We start from the raw sequence: 20,129 nt of genomic DNA, 5'->3' as shown, positions 1-20,129 counted from the left end.
ACTGGGTGCCTTGCAGCCCCAGGCTAAACTTGTAGGAGATCTCGGAGTAGTAGGGGACCCCAGACTTAGTCCGTTATGGCCCACCGATGTGTAGACATGCCCTGGTGCAATACAAACCCCTACCCCACTGCATGATGATGATGATGATGATCACTATTAAAAGAAAACAGTGCTCATTGTACTGTAATAAGCTCAATAGGTATAGAGTTATTTTAATATTGAGTAAAACAATCCATAATTTGGAATTAAAAATCAGTTTCAAAACAAAATTCACTCGATTATATGATCGTTTCAGAACCGATGTTCATTTTATTTAAATTGACAACAAATATTGACAATAATTTGACAATAAATATTGACAATAATTTGACAAACTCTTCTTATCAACAAAAATGAAGAGGGGGCAGCAGTTAAAGACACCAAAATAAAACTAGCATTTTAGTTGTGTGTAAGGCAGATATTCCTTTTTGATTTGCATTATAAAATCTGTTTAAATTTGAGTCAGACTATCTTAAGGCATGCTATTATATTTTTTCTTTCATTCAGCGACAGCTAAGAGAGAATTTACTGAAAAATAACGCATTGAAGCACAGAAATTAGGAACCCGTGACTTCTGGAAAATCTACAACAGTGTAGTAAATAATAGGCAATCAGCAATTCCCTCACTATCCAACAACCATGAGGTTGTTTGCTCTTCAACTGAGAAGGCTAACATGCTTGCCAGACGGTTTGCCTCTAACTCCACACTGGACCCTGCTAACCACCACCTCCCTGACTTTCCTTTGCGGACTGACGCCACACTAGACGTTCACCCCTTCTCAGGTGCATGCTATCATAGGAAATCTTGACACTGCAAAAGCATGTGGACCTGATCTCATCCCGGCTGTGTTATTTAAAAATGCGCTGCAGAAGTAGCTCCAGTACTCTGCAAACTTTACAACAAATGCCTTAATAAATCTTGCTTTCCTGTTTACTGGAAAGCTGCTTCTGTAGTACCAGTTTTCAAGAACTGACCCAGTAAATTATCCCCCCATTAGCCTCCTACCACTCTTCGCCAAAATATTTGAGACCATAATTAACCAAGCTCTAGTCCATTACCTTACAGATGCTAAACTTTTTACTCACCAACAATATGGATTTAGGCAAGCCCGTTCCACAGCAGACATTCTACCTGTAATCTCAGAACGTATATACCATTGGCTGGACAAAGCGGGGCAGGGTAGAGCGGTAGCTCCAGATATATATAAGGCTCTTGAAAGGGTATGGCATGAGGGTCTTCTCAAGAAAATCAGATCATACGGTATCACTGGAAGAATACGTAACATAAATCCTTCTTAGATAAGAGAAACATCCAGATTGTCCTTGACGGTCGTACATCTAAACAATATGATATAAATGCGGGAGTGCCTCAGGGGTCTATCCTTGGACCTCTGTTATTCCTAATATTTATTAATGACCACCCTGGCAAAATTGTCTGTGAGATGGGTATATATGCAACATGAAAAGAAATGAACACATATGGCAGATACACTAGAGGATGACCTCCGATTTGTAGTGGAATGGGGACAACAATGGATGATCACATTCAATGCTGCCAACACTAAACTTGTTTCCTTCAACAATTACAAGAAACCTTCCCTACCACGGATAGTAATGGCCAATGACTCTTTATCTGAAAGTAAATCTTTTAAACTCCTCGGCCTAACGTTCACAGTTGAACAATTACATTGAGAACATTGCCAGGACCGCTGCAAAGAAGGTAGGTTCTCTTTACCGTGTTAGAAAACTACTAACGCCCCAAAGTCTTCTGTATCTCTATAAGGCCACCATTCTTTCGTGTATGAAGTATTGTTGTCATATTTGGGCTGGTGCATCTGCCACTAGTCTCTCTTTCCTAGTCAGGGTTCAAAAGAGAGTCGCCAATCTGATAGGTCCTGAACTATCATCTAAGTTTCAACCTCTGTCCCATCAATGAAATGTTGCATCCCTCTACCTGTTCTACAAGTACTTTAACGGTGAATCCTCTGACGAACTGCAAGCACTTGTGCTCCCTCGACGTAAATACCTCCGACAAACCCGACAAGCAACTAAATACCATCCATTCACAGTAGAGATCCATAGATGTAAGAGAGCCTTCTACTCCAGTAGTTTCTTCCCCAGAATGGCTAGACTTTGGAATTCCCTTCCAGGTCCCTGCTTCCCGAACTGTACTGACATGCAGAAGTTCAAATGTAACGTGAACCGACATCTTGCTGCTCAATTCCCTACACATTACCCCTGATGCTTATATCCCTGATAGTAGCCACCTACAACAAAGTTGCAATGGTTCTTGTTTATTAATCTGTTTACGTTTAGAAATATTTATGATGAACGTTTAGAATGTGTAATATCTGAATTAACCTTTTAAAATTAGTTCATGCGCTACCCATGCCTCTAAGGAAGCTGGTGATAAACGCTGGCACTTGCATTGAATTAAACATTGCACTGTATGTTGCATCTTCTTTGATCATGTTAAGCTCTTCTACGGGTTTTTATCCCAGTAATAAATTTCAAGCACTTGTCATTAATGAGATATTTTTATACAAACCATGTATATAAATATATTCGTTACAGAAGGAAGAAAGGAATTCCCTCACTACTCATTGGAATTACAGTTGCGAAATAATGCATTTTTCGAATTTGAAGACGACATAAATCTATGCGGAAAGAGACGTTGGTAAAAGTGATTCTATTAAAAGAGTGACGAAGAAGAAAAAATTGAAAAATCGAAAGACAAAATGGCGGATATATTAAAGATTGAAACGTTTGAAGATACGAGGATTCCCATTGGAAGTAATTTAATGAAAAAGATGGCCTCGCCTAAAGAGAGGACGGTGCAGAATTAACGCTTCTTTGACTATCTGTAGTCAACGGTTGAGTGAGATGAGATAAGTGCATTAACATATGTACATATATGTGCCTTCTACTGTGAAGACTTGCGTTGCGATTCATCATTTGAATATGCGGCCGTATGCTGTTTTAGTGAATATAGGTTAGCGCAGCTATTTTGAACTGATGGGCGGAGGAATGATGTGATTGGCAGGGTAGAAAGTAACGGCAAAAACTAAAGTATTAGTTCGGAACGGATGTTTAGATCTGGCGCATATACTCAAGTGGGATGGTGTGTTATCATTTCGTGGATGAATAGTCGATTCGTCAATTGATTTACATAAACACTCATGTATCCGCATATGAATATAAAGTGGCGCCAAAAAAGAAAATCCGCACTTATCATTGTTTCCAAAGCCGCAAATTTAAGCCTTCAGTCTTTGACAGACTATAGATACCAAGAAGGAGTGCCTGCGCATGAAACTTTTGTGGCAGGAGGTGCGCAATCTCCAACCATATCTCTCATGAGTCGACATTGGTAAATACCAGTGGCAAGTGAAATGTATGTACAAGACGACTGGAAACAAATGGCGGAAATAAGTGGAGAGCACATACAGCACCTAGAATTCTGACGTGGTCACCCATCTGGTACTAACCAGGCTCAACGTTGCTTAACTTCGGTGATCTGAGGAGAACCGGTGTATCAATGCGATTGTGCCGTATAATAGCGTGTTTTACTGTTTAATCAACCTATACCTTATTTGATTTGCATTTTATTCCTCTATAATTTTACCTGTTTGAATTTGACTTTTAATTAAAGTATCCAAGAGTTCAGGTCAATTTAAAAAAAATAACTTCAAATTGAGAAGGTAAAAAGAAACTCCACATAAAAAGTAAACCAGCTTAAAAGATCCATTAATGAACTCCTAACTAACAAAGCAAACTCAAGGCGTGTCGGCTAAATGTTACGTTGTATAATCTGGAACAAAACAATTACGATTAGAGATGTTTTGTTTATTGAAAGGTGGATATTTTAAGCTTGTAGCGGAGTTCATTTTTACCTTCTGGATTAGAAGCTATTTTTAAAAAAAATTGATGTGAACATAGAAGGACTTCAATTAAAAGTCAAATATTAACAGAGAAATTATAAAGGAATAAAAGGCGAATAAAATGAACAGTTACATCCGATGTAGCTTCAATTTGCAGTTACAAAAAATGACAAGTTCGGACTTTGGGGGGCGCCATTGTATATATATATATATATATATATATATATATATATATATATATATATATATATATATATATCAATCTATATATCTATCAATCTCTCTCTCTCTCTCTCTCTCTCTATATATATATATATATATATATATATATATAAAGACTTAAAATTTTAGATGTACTTTAACTGGACATGAGTCAAACTTTTGAATATAAATATATATATATATATATATATATATATATATATATATATATATATATATATGCAGATAACGTTATGAACAGTTCATAAGGCCCAAGCAAAGCCAGGTTGAACATCTAGTATATCTATACAAGTTAAATTTTCTGTCTGTGTGTGTGTATTTGTGTGTGTACATTTCCCTTTAAAGCTACTCTGTCAATTTTCGGTCTTCAGACTCGAGACTTGATATACGGGGTATTGAGATTGGGAAAATATTTTAATCGGTTGTCCGCCAGAAATTTGATTGTTAGGGGGTAAAAGTTCAAAGATTTTTCATTTGAAAACTCTAACAACATCCTCGGCCAATTTGGGGTCTAAACACTTTAAAATTTAAATGTAGATTACGTGGACATGGATCAAACATTTATTTAATCTGAGCTTAAAACAATAAATGTTAAAGGGTAAAAATACGGGTATTTTTTTTTTTAAATGACCTATGTGGTATCTACCAAATTACTCAGCCAATTTTAAGTCTAAACATTTGAAGTTTTACATAAAGGGTAGTCAGATAGGGCAAGCTTTTTAATCGTTTTTAGCCAATAATTTTGCTGGAAAAGGGGTTAAAATTCTAAAAAGCTTTGACCTTTGCGGTCTCTAGCTAATATACTCAGCGATTGTTTGGTCTAATCATTTGACATTTAACACAAACCTTATTCAGTCATGTGGCAAGCTTTTTAATCAGTTTTGGAACGAAATTTGGCTGCCAGGAGGTCAAAGTTGAAAGAGTTGTGCTTTAAAGACTCTACTGAACTCCTCCGAAAATTTTGTGTCTCAACACTAGAAATTTAAGATGTAAGTTATTTAGAGATAGGTCAAACTTTAAAATTGATTTTGAACCTAAAACAATAACTTAGGGGGTGAAAATCGGGGTTAAAGTTTAAAGAAATTATCCTCTGCGGTATCTATCAACTTTACATAGGGAACGAGAAAAGCCGGGCTGAACTACTTGTATATATATATATATATATATATATATATATTGGGTGACAGAATGCGATGAAAAGAAATTAAATAAAGTCCTCGGTCGAATTATATATATATATATATATATATATATATATATATATATATATATATGTATATATATGTATATGAATATATATTTATATATGTATATATATATATATATATAAATGAACAGAATATGCAATCGAATTGCTGTATAAATGAGAGTGAACAATATAGTAATGTTAATGCTATTTTATTATTTTGAAATTAATGTCTATAACCTGTTGATGAAGTGATTTGATATCAAGAAATAGCCATAACCTCACGAAACTTTTTATGTGTGATTCTCGGAATGTATGTTACTGAAGATATCGTCTTTTTTACCCATTATATATATATATGTATATATATATATATTTATATATATAAATATATATATAAGATGCATACCTGTATAGCGAGAGAAACAACACACAAACATTACTTAAGATAAGTTAATTTTCGAGCTGTGCAAAACTAATTCGAAGAATGTCGCGTATTCCTTGCTTCAAATAACATCAACAGAAAATATTTGTTAAGAAAACTCTGAATTTTGCGCAATAGAATTTAAGGAGACAATAATTTCTGATTTAAATCATAATTGCTGTCATTAGACAAATGTATCTATAAAATAATTCAATAATTGATATTTCAAAATTTATAATCCATTTTCATATTAAGTTAAATAAAATGACGAAAATCCAAAATATAAACCACGATTTAAATAAGAATAACGACTTAATAAACACCGTTTTATTAACTGTATAATTTTCCTGCATTCACCAGAAGTTTTCATCTCTTCTAGTAAGTTCAATTAGTTTATATGTGTAACCCTTTTAATTGACACACGCATATGTATATTCTAAAATAGTTAAATTAATTCTTTTAATTTTTCCTTTAAAAGATTTCTAATTATTTTGAATATAGGTGCTAAAAACGGAATTATGTTTATGCATAACGATTATTTGGCTAAAGACAATTTCTACTCAAAGATAACTTATGCATTAAAAATCCAACTTTAAATATTGTGTATTCCTTGATACAAATAATAACGTTTTGTTTAAAAATTCTAAAAATTCAATAGAAAAAAATCATATATTCTTGAAATATAAAATATTATATAAGTAATATTAAAATACTATAATATAGCATATTAATTAAGGATTATTAAATATAGCATATAATATAAGTAGTATTAAAGGCATATTCTTTTTTTGTGAAAAGTTTAAGCTAAATGAAAATATAAATTCAAAGAATTTAGATTAATTCAAGTCTCTATTAAATTAAAATTAAATTAATTAAAACTTTAAAATACATTTCTTAATCAACATGGGCTTCTTTTTCCATACACGTAGAATAGTTGTCATTGGACCTCAAAATACTCTTGGTTCCGGATATCATTTATTCACCTAAGGTTAATCTCTTTTTCAAGGTAACTTATATGGAAGTTAATAGTTGCTAGATAAAAGATTTTAAAAATAGGTAACTGTGGCGGGGTCGAAATTGCCATATCTTCATTAAGCTTTGATCAACTGCTGTTTAGTCTCGGTGAAAAACATTTTTTTCTTATTTATATATTTATTTATAGCGGGTTTCGCGCTTTTTTCTCTAAATTAAAACTAATGAAATAAAATATTAATATTTTTTCTCAAGATAATAGTTATAATATTGATCATGACAAAATATAATCTCCAGAACCTTTTCTTCAAATGTTTGCGATTTTAGTTTCCTTTCACATGCTGCAGTCACATGATCTGATCGCCGATTTGTCTCCGGAAAAAAGGTGGTTGGTCCTTGTTTCATCCATGGTTACAAGATAAAAAAAGCACGTTCAGTCGCTGTGTTAAAAGTTGGTATGCATCGTATCGCCCAGGCTAAGTAATTTGATTTACTGCAGACAAAAGAAAGTACCTACATCAAACTAAGTTTTCTATCTTACTATTTTAGTATCTTTTTCGAAATAACTGCTGAATTTGGACAGCATGTTTTCAATATATATATATATATATAGACTTATATGTAATTATACTGAGTTCGTTATTCACTCTCGTATTCAATTAAACTTGGAAACTAAAGGGCTCTTAAATCCGAGCACAAAAATAACGATAATCTATAAACATTACCTGCCACTAATACGAAACTAAAACTAAACATAACATCTTTGCAAGGCTGTTACGGCCACAATATCGAAACAAAAATTTTAAAAAATAAGTATTGGGTAACAAAGAAATAACAAGATCTAATTAAGAAACTCAACCAATGGGATATATATATATATATATATATATATGTATATATATATATATATATATATATATATTTAATAGCTTAGAGCTCTCTGTAGCAACTTGTCATGACTCTGCTCTTAAATAAATATACGAAAATTAGGCGATATATTAATATTTAAATGGGATTTTCCGTAACCACAACAAAAGTAGATGTTTCTCGCATGCCTTTCTATCTAGAGATTACCCCTTCCTTCCCTCTCTTCAAAAAATGCTCCATTGCCAATTATTATTCATAAAGTCTGAAGAAATGCTGGTTTTGAAAATTTTTAAACGACATAATGCTTGAAATTGTCGAACTGGACATGGAAATAATTGTAACGTAAATTGAAATGCACCTTTTGTTGCCACCAACACCTTGTTTTGAAGTCGTTTTTGCTTACACAGTATATATATATATATATATATATATATATATATATATATATATATATATATATATTATATATATATTATATGTATATATATTGAGTATAAAGATTAATAATTGTAAATTATAAATCAGTTTCAAAAGGATGGACAAACACTATCAAATTGGGTGTACGATCGTTTCGGAGACGATATTAATTTTATTAAAATTGACACTAAACATTGACAACCATTGACAAAGATTGTGTTATTGAATATCGTATCCTCATCACAAAAAGGAGGGGTGAAGTGAGGAATTTTAAGACACCAGAATAAAACTAGAATTTTTGTAGTAAGTAAAGTGGATATTTCTTATTGAGTTGCATTAGAAAATTTGTTTTCAAGTTCGTCATTAGATAAGTGGGCATGTTTTAACCATCTGTGGCTAAAATGAAACATGTAAACTCAATTTGATTTTGTTTGCTCATCCTTTTGAAACTGTTTTATAATTTACAACTATTAATGTTTATATTCAATAACTATCAATATAGCTCTAGGATAAATATACCTATTGCGCGTATTATATATCCACAGTACAATGAGCACTATGGTTTTAAAGTATAAATACATTAAAATAAATTTTGCTCTTTGGACTCTAGGTCTAAGTTCCCTTACTACTAATATATATATATATATATATATATATATATATATATATATATATATTGAGTACATATATACATATATATTGAGTACATACACACATATATATATATATTGAGCATATACACATATATATATATTGAGTATATACACACACACACACACATATATATATATATATATATATATATACTGAGTATGAAGATTGATAATTGTAAATTATCGATATATGCCGATTGAGCTTATTACATATCAAGAGAACTATAAGCAATGTTCTTTTAATATATAAGTACATTAAAATAAACTTTGTTCTTTAGACTCCAGATTCCCTCTATAAAATATAGTGTAATATAATATAATATTATATATATATATATATATATATATATAAATATATATATATATATATATATATATACAGAGAGAGAGAGAGAGTGAGAGAGAGAGAGAGATTGTAAATAGGCAGTGTGAAAGATAAAAATACAGAGGAATCGAAAATTGGAAAACAATGGAGACGAGGCGACGTGATTATCTTGTTAACTATTCTTTTATATTATTGAATCTTTGAATACAAATTCCTGAATTAGAAAACACCGAAATGTGAAAACGTGCCTAGCATCGTTGCTTTTCGATGTCTGAGAGCAAATTCTGAAGCAATATATTCTGTTAAAATGTGCAAAACTATACAAATATGTGATGGACTCATAAAACTTGAACGTAAAAGTAAAAATACCATTGTACGGTGTAATTTAAAAACAAGATATTGTCTAAATAATATAGTACGTTTTTCATATTCTCCTATATTTGGAATCTGATATTTTTATAGCATATTTGATTTTGGTTGACGAAAAGAAAACATATGAACAGAAGAAATAAATCTAGGGTCAAGTATATTGGTCTTATTCGCAAGTAACAATTACGAAGTAAAATTAACGTACAACAACGGATCTCCTCCATTTTTTAAACTTGCTTATGTGAGTCATACAACACAAATATGAAATGAAAAATGGATGAAAACGATATTATTTAGATAGTATAGAATAAATTCGTTTTATCTGTTTTTAACCCAATATTGATAAGCATGGATAGTTAACCTCTTCGTCTAGTAACCTCTTGCCAATTCCAGAGACAGATCAATGTTTCAAATTATGTTTTGGCAAGGAAAGTAACTTTAGCATACAAGGAGTAATTTTCTTTGAAACCTTTTGCTTTCGAAATGATATTTCATATTCATCACACATTGTTAAGACAATAGTGACGAGGCTGGCGGGAATTTTGTAGAACAATTATTCTAATGGCATTACATAAAACAATAGAAACATCCAGGAATAGAGAAGAGGATTATATGAAAGAATAGACGATAGTTGTTCTTTTTAAGGTAGAGGCGTAAAATGGTTAAGATAATCATCAAATTGGATGATAATTGTAGTTTACGGAAATGATTTCTAAACTCTTTAGCATTTGATGGGTACTATTAGAAATGTAATGGCGCTATAAAACTTGAGAAAACTCGGAAATGGTGGATATCCAAGAAAGAGTAGTTAAATATATTTCTAATAACGGCTGTAATTTTGCTGGCCTTTATTTACCATTATATCTAACTATCTTTTTCTATCTATCACTCTTTATATTTATATTAGCCTGGATACCCGGTGTTGCCCGGGTGTTTTGAGGTGTGTGTTAAGCAAAAAAAAAAATAAGTGGTAGCAGGCAGACTCGAACCCGTACTGCAAAAGAGAAAAAAAACGTGAAAAAACATGACGTCTTTGCTGTTGTATCCATCGTCAAACCGAAAGTGGCGAAGGTTTAAATTAAGGCTAGTCAATCGGAAAGAGGGGTGGCTTTCGAAAATATCGACAAAAAGCGACCCATCCTTGCAGAAAAGTGCCCAGTTGAGGGTGAAGGAATTAATGTTTTTAGCGAATTTATCGATATTTGTCGTCCGAACGATCAGGCTTACAGCGATACCGATCTCGTAGAAAATCCGTCGCCTCTGTCAAAAGTTTTAGGCAGCCATGAAAAACAAACAAGCAAGCATAATACAAACATACATACACACATTTACACAGACAGGTGAGATTTATATTATAGATGAGGGGGCATTATATTATCCAAATGGACACTTACAAAATGTATATTTCAAAAACAAGAAATACAAGATGGAGCGAATTATTTTTTAATTCAATTAAGTTTTCAAAATATGTTATTTTCGTCAGAGAAAAAAATGTAAAGCGATGTTAATAAACTTACTGTAAATTGCTGGTTAGCGCAAAAAATGAACACTGTGAAATTCAAATTCAAATATTTTTATCATTTTTACAGAATTACACTTAATCTTAGAACCTGACCCTCTAAAGTTAGATAACATTTAACCACAAAATACTTCACATATATCGACCATTTTTTTCTGAGAACACATACATAGATTATAGTTAAAATCTATTAACGCAAAGACGAACCAATCATAAAGTTCAACTATGAAACAGATAACAATCACTCAATACCTTTTTAGACATTAAAATCCAACAATAACCTATCCTTCAAAGTGTATCGAAAAGCTACACAGAAAAATAATTAAATACATATCTACTCATGTCATAATAAAAAAATGAACGGCGGTATTATATTTGGTTCCTTCCTACATGCATTGCAAATGCGTAGTCCAGAATATCTGGATGAGGATATCTAATATATCACAAAAGTTTTTAAAATATTACAATGCCTCATAAATTTCATAGTGAATGCAAGGGAAAAGCCATACAAATATTTCCCAAAACAATAAGCAAAAAATTATATGCATCATACACTTCTCTCATAAACAGACATCTAGTTTTACTCACCAAAAAATACACTGATTTGCGACACTCTAAAAGACCTAGGAGTTCCAATAATACTAACAATCACACAAACCATAGGCCACATTTAAATGATAAAACCATTTCACAAACAAACCTTCATCTAATGCAGGTATACATACTCTCACATGCCTTAAAATTGATGCTCAACGCAAACTACTATATTTCTTTTATGTTCACTAAGGCTTTTTAGCTTTAATGAACGTAGAAGAAATATAAAAACATAACAACCTGTGGTTAAATTGTCATCTTATAAATGGCATCATGATCATTCTTTTAACTTACAAAAGATAAACTCCTCAAAGTCATTCTAAACACATTTCTCGAATCGGCTCTTATTACAAACTCAGACATAATTAAACAATGTAGAGGATTTTATAATTTAACCCCTATTATTATAATAAAAGTGCATGACGCAATTTTCCATACAGGTAAACTCATTTACCTTGCAGAAAATTGTACGTATATATATATATATATATATATATATATATATATATATATATATATAAACAGAATCCTGAACAGAAGTATGTGATCTATCTTAAGTATCATCAATTGACCTGAGGTATTCTCTTTACCATGATCTTTGCAGATAATTCTATCCTTTATTATCAAGGTCGTCAACTCACACCATTTCCTCGTGCATCTGAAAACATACTAAGCGACATACAAATATTAGTACGTGATGTTGCCAAGCTAATCAAAACCCTTGATTTCAGTAAAGCAACTGCCCCTGACGGCATTCCAATTATAATGCTTAAAAAGCTTCAACCATTACGTGCGCCCATACTTACAACGTTAGTTAAGCGTTGTCCTAAGGAGAAATTCTTCCCAACACCTGAACTTAAGAATTCAGGTGATCGTTCATCTCCCTCTCAATAAGTCGCCAGTACAACATTAGTAAGCTACTGGAATCTGTATTAAATAGAGAAGTAGTCAACCATCTCAGAAGAAAACAACCCTCTTAGTGACGTGCAATATGGTTCTCGTTCTGAAAGATCTACAGTATACGTGCTTACAGTTATATCTCATAGGATTAGCGAATCTCTCGACGATGGCTTCCTCTCTAGGTAATTGCTATTGATATATCTATCTTTGATAGACTATGGCATAAAGGTTTTCTTCACAAGATCTTCAGTCATGGTATAGCTGAAAATATCTTGCGCAATTATTAACTTTCTAAACTTTAATTTTGTAATTACTATCCCAAGTATTAGTTAGAATAGTAATTGAAATATGCTGACCAATTTTAGGTAAAATCCTGAAGCCTAATTAAAGTTATGAAGAAAAATGTAATGTATTTTATACATTTGCGTGGCACTATATATATATATACATATATATATATATATATATATATAAATATATATATATATAAATATATATATATATATATATATATATATATATATATATATATATATAAACTTGAAGAAGCTGTTCAATACTATTGCAGAGAAAATATATATTTTTTTTATTTTATAACCGTTTTATCTGTTTAAACATCCTATCATGTCTGGTTAAAGTTTTCTTAAATTCAGCGTCACCCTCCTTCCCCCCCTTTTTGTTCTTTCTTCTTTTTATTTCTCTTCTTTAGTTATTAAATCTTAAAATCAAATGTTGCCGGATCTCACTCTTTACATGTATGTATACATCTATCTATCTATCTATCTATCTGTCTTTGTCTCTGTTTATGTCTCTCTGTCTCTCTCTCTCTCTCTCTCTATATATATATATATATATATATATATAGGTAATAAGTTATAAAATATATATGTCAAGTAAGCTACGCAGAATATCTCGCGTTTCATTCTCGTGATAAACATATATGGCAATTTAGCTACAGCAAATATTCTGCGTTCATTCTTGTGAGAATTTATTAGGATTATGCATAAACCTGAGAATGAAACACGGAATATTCTTTATAGCTAAATTGGCATATATATTTTTATAACTTACTACCTAGCCCTACATATGTATTGAGGACTGTTAAATAAATACTGAAAGTGTACGCATATCATTTTATTTTCATATATTAATTCATGTGATTTAATGTAACAGTAATATATATATATATATGTGTGTGTGTGTGTGTGTGTGTGTGTGTGTGTGGCGTGTTCTAATGCACTCTCCTGTGGTATAATGAGTAAGTACACTTATACAAGTTTGATGTAGTCAACAACATACTCAGAAAATGACGTAGATCGACACACATTTTATTAAAAATGTACATGTTTGCACTTGTGATTTCTCTCGCGCCTATTATTAAAACGTCTTCTTCTAATATCGCCTTTTCACGTCATAATAACCACTTCTGTCAATGTCTGACGAAGTTACTGGATCGCTAATACGATTCGGTAGCGGAAACATGTGTAACTAAACAGATAAAATGGCAATAAAATAATATATATATGTGTGTGTGTGTGTGTGTGTGTGTGTGTGTGTGTGTGTGTACGTGTATATTATTTAATTATTGAAATTCCTTCAGAGGAGTAAGTTGGACATTTATTTATTTGCAGGCTATTTTCCTCATCTTTATAATTGTGTTTCACGATATTTTGATCAGCTCTTGCTCTGGCCTTCGTCAAGTGGTTAACGACGATGGGATAGGAATGCTGAATCTCTTAATTCTATCTTCAGTAATTACTGCCTTCCATAGTTGATGTCGTCTCACTACAGCTTTTTTGTGTGCTTGCTAATAAATCGTCTGGTCCGCTTTTGGGTATGGTTTGAAACTGCTATCTTCAGACAATGCTCACCTGGAACTGTTAGGATTCAAACATCTGTATCCATCCCTTTGACGAAAGCCAGATGAATAGTTGGCCAAAATATCGTGAAACGACAACTATAAAGAATAAAAGTCCGCAAATAAATATATAGAATATATATACGTGATATCTGTAATATAAAGCTGAACATCTGTGTGTGTGTCTGGTCACGAATAGGCTCCTATATGGTTGACTCTTATAGAAAACTGATCACATATAATGATAGAAGATTATCGAGACACGGGAATGGGTATGCTTGATCTGGCATAGTGATGATTCATTAAAATTGTGGGGTCTGCGTTCGCAGCTGGCCTCCATAAAATGGAAATAGGCACAGACTTTAATAAAGGCATTTCATATTTATCTGCGTAAGTATATTTTGATAATCATGTTTCAGTTTGAAGAAATATAGTATAATAAAATTGTGGGGTGTTCGTTCGCGCCTGACCTCCATAGAATGGATATATGTCACAAAGTTTAACAAGGTTTTTTTCTTATATAGATCCACAGAATATTGTGATAAGTATTTCAGTGTGAACAAGTATGGTATAATGAATTATGGGGTTTATCTATTTTATTTTTACTTTCATCGTATTTTGCTTTGGTTTTGATACCCCCAAATTCAAAGCTATCTCTTTACAACCCTTCCTTTTCATAACCTATCATACTTTCATAAATCAGAGTCCATTTTCTGTAGGCTGTTTTGGAACACAGTCAACGACATGTTTTGCTAGTATATATATATATATATATATATATATATATATATATATATATATATATATGTGTGTGTGTGTGTGTGTGTGTGTGTAATTTCTGAAGATGTTTAAACATATTTCTACAATTAAAAAAAACACATATAAGACGGTATGAAATGGGCAGAAATCGGAGGCGCTCGGTATTAAAGCTGGAGTCTCTCAGGGGTCCATCCTGGGCCCAACTCTTTTCCTGATCTACATCAATGATCTCCCAAAACACATACTTAAATCGTCCGTTGACATCTATGCTGATGATACGACTATCTATGGTAACACATTTAAGGCCGTAAATGACAAAGTTCTCTATGACTCTCTCTCCTCTGATCTTGAGCGCACAGTACACTGCGTGAAGAGGTGGTGGTTACTTTTAATGCATCTAAAACCAAGCTCCTATCTTTACATCATAAACGCTCTGATCTCCACGTAGTATCAGTTGAAATGGATGGCTCTCGTCTTGGGGAGGCTCCATGTTTTGATAAGCTTCTGGGATTGAGCTTTACTCCTGACCTGAATTGGAACACGTAAATCTAGGTCGCTGGAAAAAATCTTAGGATCCTTCTACCGCTCCAGAAGATATCTCACTACTGATGCAATTCTCTATCTATATAAAAGCCAAGTACGTCCAAGGATAGAGTACTGCTGCCTTATCTGGGCAGGAGCTGCTAAAAACAGCCTATCCATCCTTGACAGCGTACAAAATAGACTGTGTGGGTAAGTGGGGGCTGCCCTTTTCTCTTCCCTGCACCCTCTCTCCAATAGAAGAGACGCAAGTGCTCGACTGAGCTCCAATCCCCGGTACCCCCTCGCCGATCTTTCACGATAAACGCCGTCTAGCTGAAACCACTGTCAAAAATTTCCACCACTCTCTAACTGTGCGAAAACCAACACGTAGATTCCATGAACAAAGCTTCTTTCTTAGAAATGCACGTCAGAGGCACTCTCTTCCGTCTACCTGTTTCCCACCTGACTACAACTTATATGTCTTCAAGTCCAAAATAAAAAAATTCCTTATGAACCGCCCCCTTAAGTAAGACACTTTATCAAATCTCCAATACAAACGATTACTACGATACTATCCCATTTATTACTGTACACGCAATAATCCTTATACCCGAGTTGCTTCCGGGCCTTTATAAGTGGATACTTCCATGTAAAAAAAAGACATGCAGTAAAAGAGTAAACAGTAAAACAACATGAATGTGAAGTATATAAATGGCTTTTGAATATTTACAATCAATATACGTAAATATTACTTTATTCTTCATATTCCATTTCGTAGTATTGCTCGTCTTGATAGAGTTAGGATATTCCTATCTTGATAATATTTGCTTTGTAAAAGAGTTATTGTTTGATAAGTTTATAAAAAGGCTATTTATACATGTACATTATTTATTTATACATACATATTTATTAATTATTTATACATAAATTTATATATATATATTCATATATACTTCATAACACAACATATAATACATAATCTCTCAAATATATGAGTATACATAATATATAGGAAGACATCCATAGCCACACTTGATGTATGTATATTTTGTATGTAAACATATACTATTATCCCGAAACCCAACTTATTTTATCTAGATTTAATTTCACAGATCGCTGCACACCCGGCAATTCCTGCAAACCGTAATGACTTTCTTGCCAAAGTATATTCCAAAGTAAATTGTCTACTTGTGTCCCGTTCCATTATTTATCTAAATATATATATATATATATATATATATATATATATATATATATATATATATATATATATATTATATATCATTTGTCTTAATATATATATATATATATATATATATATATTATATATATATGGGGTGAGGGGGTGTGATTTTATCTATTTTGTAGGAGATTACAAAATCACCAATGTAAACTAGAGTCGTACAAATCGATGAGGGAATTTGGTCAAGATGATGTGAACTGCAGATGCTGAATAAAATGGAATGTAATAAGTCTGAAATAAGCAATCTCGAAATGGTCACTAAATATGCGTCGTGTACATATGGTAGCAATTCTGTCCTAAAGGGCAGAGAGAATTGCGGAATAAGCATTCGCTGAAAAAATACTCGAATAGCTATTTCAATCTATATTGAGGAAACGCTTTATATAAAAGTTAATAATACAAAGATATTAATTCCATCCTATTAGAATTGCGTTTGCATTACAATCCACAGAGTCAAGAAAACGTTTTCAACAAACAAATATATAAAAATATGTTACCAAAGGCAAGATATGTTTCTATTTTATCTAATAGGATAAGGCACAGGTAAGGCATCAAGCAGTAAAAAAGACTCACGATTAGCTTCCTTAATAAAACATGCAAGAGGTAGGCGTACTTTTTTTAATAGACATTACATCACGTGTTCAAGGCGGCAGATTTTCGAGGCAGTTGGAGGCGTGAAAGCGACCAGAAAAGTTAACCAGACAACTCGACCACACAGTTTAGAAACGTTGATGAGATTTCCCCAAGATCGTCCGTTCTTCAACTATTTTTAAAACCTTGTCAGAAATGTAAGTAAGAATGAAGATAAATTAATTTGTTGCTCTCCCTTCCTAAATGACGTTTTTTTTTCTCGAATAAAACCTTTGAAATCACTAACTAATCTCCATTGTTTTTACATATATACTGTACAGCTCAACGGTCGCACTCGTGAATAAGTAATGTTCAAAGAATGAAAATCGGACCGTGCATGCATGTAAATAACACTACTTCATCGTTTGTTCCTTGATAGCTTATAAAATTGATAGATGAAAAAATATTTTTTTTTTAAAAAGTCTTGAATTGAATCTTGATAACTACAATTCGGGCCGAAAACGTAGGATTTCTGAGAAGAAAAAAAAAACATGTTTACACATATGTAACTAGTATTCGTTGCATAAAAAATGTGATATATATATATTAGTTCCCTTTCTATTTTTCAACATTAAGGCATCTACATGAAATGCCGTTAGATTACATAGTGTATAATATTCAGACCATGAAATCCAAATAAGTATTAGTGTCAATATCTATGAAACGACCCTAAACGCATGATGAAAGCTCAATTTAGAGAAATAATACGAATAGAAATGTTTAATTACAGTATATTTCGACGTATGAGGATACCGTTAGCAAACACGAGGTACAAAATCGAAGCAAATTTTGATGAATTTATACTTTATGGGTTGTATAAGACGACTGCTAAACCACGAAACAATGTTTTTTTAGACTAGGCTAGAGATTACAACACCCAGTATCTAATGAAATATTGGTTGTTAAAGATGATGTGTTTACTTTAAGGGTCGTTTTATACGCCGAAATATACAGTAAATTATGTAGAATCACAAAAACATTTACTGTTTGAGAAAAGAGTGAAAACAATTATTTTTATTATTAATTATTTTTATATTCCTTTTATCAAGAAATAAATTGTTTCAATTCTACACGATTCACAAACACAAAAACATATATATATATATATATATATATTTAAAGTGATGGTTGTGTAGTTCCAACGAGAGAAAAAATGTATATTTAAAAGAGTGTAGCCATCAACAATTGTGGTTTTTTTTTAAAGGTTTTCATCATATTTTTATTTTAGAATATTTTTATAACGCGTTTCGAGCTTAGGGTGTGCTCTCTTCAGATATTTTCGTAAAAAGTTTTTTCTTTAAAATGGGAGTTTGTAGATATGCCTCCGCTGATATTAAATATGTTTTTCATAGTGATGCGATGCGTGTGTTCAGTATTCAGACATTCTGTCTCCAACTGTAAGTGTTCACAGTGACCGGTCAAAGTTAGTTTCAAAGAGTGTTTTTTAGTCCATATGGTGAAGGTTTTTATGGCTTTGTTAGGGTTCTTTTTAAAGACTTTCTTTCCCCATGTATAGCATACACTCACACACAATCACATACGCATACATATACATTCATGTACATGTACACATGCACACGCACTCGTACGCAGGCACACACACATACACACACGTACATACATAGAAATATATATAGGAGCATACATATATACACATATACATACCCACCTACACACCCACACACGTACTCGCATACATCCACCGCTAACAATTATTTTTATTTTTTTATTTTTTATTTTATATATATATATATATATATATATATATATACTTTTTTTTCCAAACAAAACACGCATGTATATATGCGCTTAATCATTCCGACATGCGTACACGCACCCACACACACACAAGTAAGATGGAGAATAGGTAGAAGATATATATACACACACATACACGCACATACACACATATATGTACACACATATATGTATGTGCACATACACTCACAAACATCCACATACTATGTAGGCACACACACATACACACACATGCACACACACAGACATATGCAGGGGCTCACACATACGAGTATATCCATATCCACACGAACACATTTACCCACTCATACATGTGCATACATATGTATATATATACACATACACACATACATACGGATGTGTATACACTCATCCACCCATATATATATATGGGCACATGCACTCACAATCACACACACATACATATTCATACATTCCACCTTATGTATATATTGGTTGAAGTTTCCTTTCCAATCCATGCACATATGCATACATGGATTCGGTCACCCAAACATAAGTGCCCGTATACATACAAACAAGATGTAGCATAGATAACAGATGATATATAATTATACACACACGCATACACAATCATATGTGCACACCCACGCACACACACATATACACACGCACACACGCGCGCACATACACATACATACGTTTAATTTCTAGTTGTTTGTTTAGTTAAGAGAAATGGTACTGTACTGGGTATGGGCGCGCGCACCCGCGAAAGTGTGCGTGTGCCTTATTGTGCTTTTTTGTTGTTTCGTGTGTGAGGGTGCACACCTACCCAAGCATGCATGCGTGTAAGTGTATTTTGTGTTTTGCGTATTTATGTGTATAATTATGGAGAGATGTTTAAGGCGGGGTTAAACTTTGCTATGAAATTTTTTTCTTGAGTTAGCAAGTAGAAGTAGTTGTCAGTTTGGAAGATGGGCATTATCTCGAATCTGCCTCCACTGCATTTGTGTATATGTTGTGATACATGTAGGTG

General features: G+C 32.5%; 1 protein-coding gene and 1 pseudogene across 2 annotated transcripts in view; both read right to left on the bottom strand.

Moving 5' to 3' along the window:
* LOC145247335 (uncharacterized) overlaps positions 1 to 20,129 on the bottom strand; it is a 1,131,631-nt gene that overhangs the window by 721,004 nt on the left and 390,498 nt on the right. The window lies entirely within an intron of this gene.
* LOC145247749 (5S ribosomal RNA) lies at positions 3,477 to 3,593 on the bottom strand (annotated as a pseudogene).

The sequence above is a fragment of the Euprymna scolopes genome, chromosome 25 (assembly GCF_053919585.1).
Source record: "Euprymna scolopes isolate OS-2025 chromosome 25, ASM5391958v1, whole genome shotgun sequence".
Taxonomy (NCBI): Eukaryota; Metazoa; Mollusca; class Cephalopoda; order Sepiida; family Sepiolidae; genus Euprymna; species Euprymna scolopes.
Note: the sequence above shows the minus strand (reverse complement) of the source record. Positions and strands in the feature narration are given on the sequence as shown.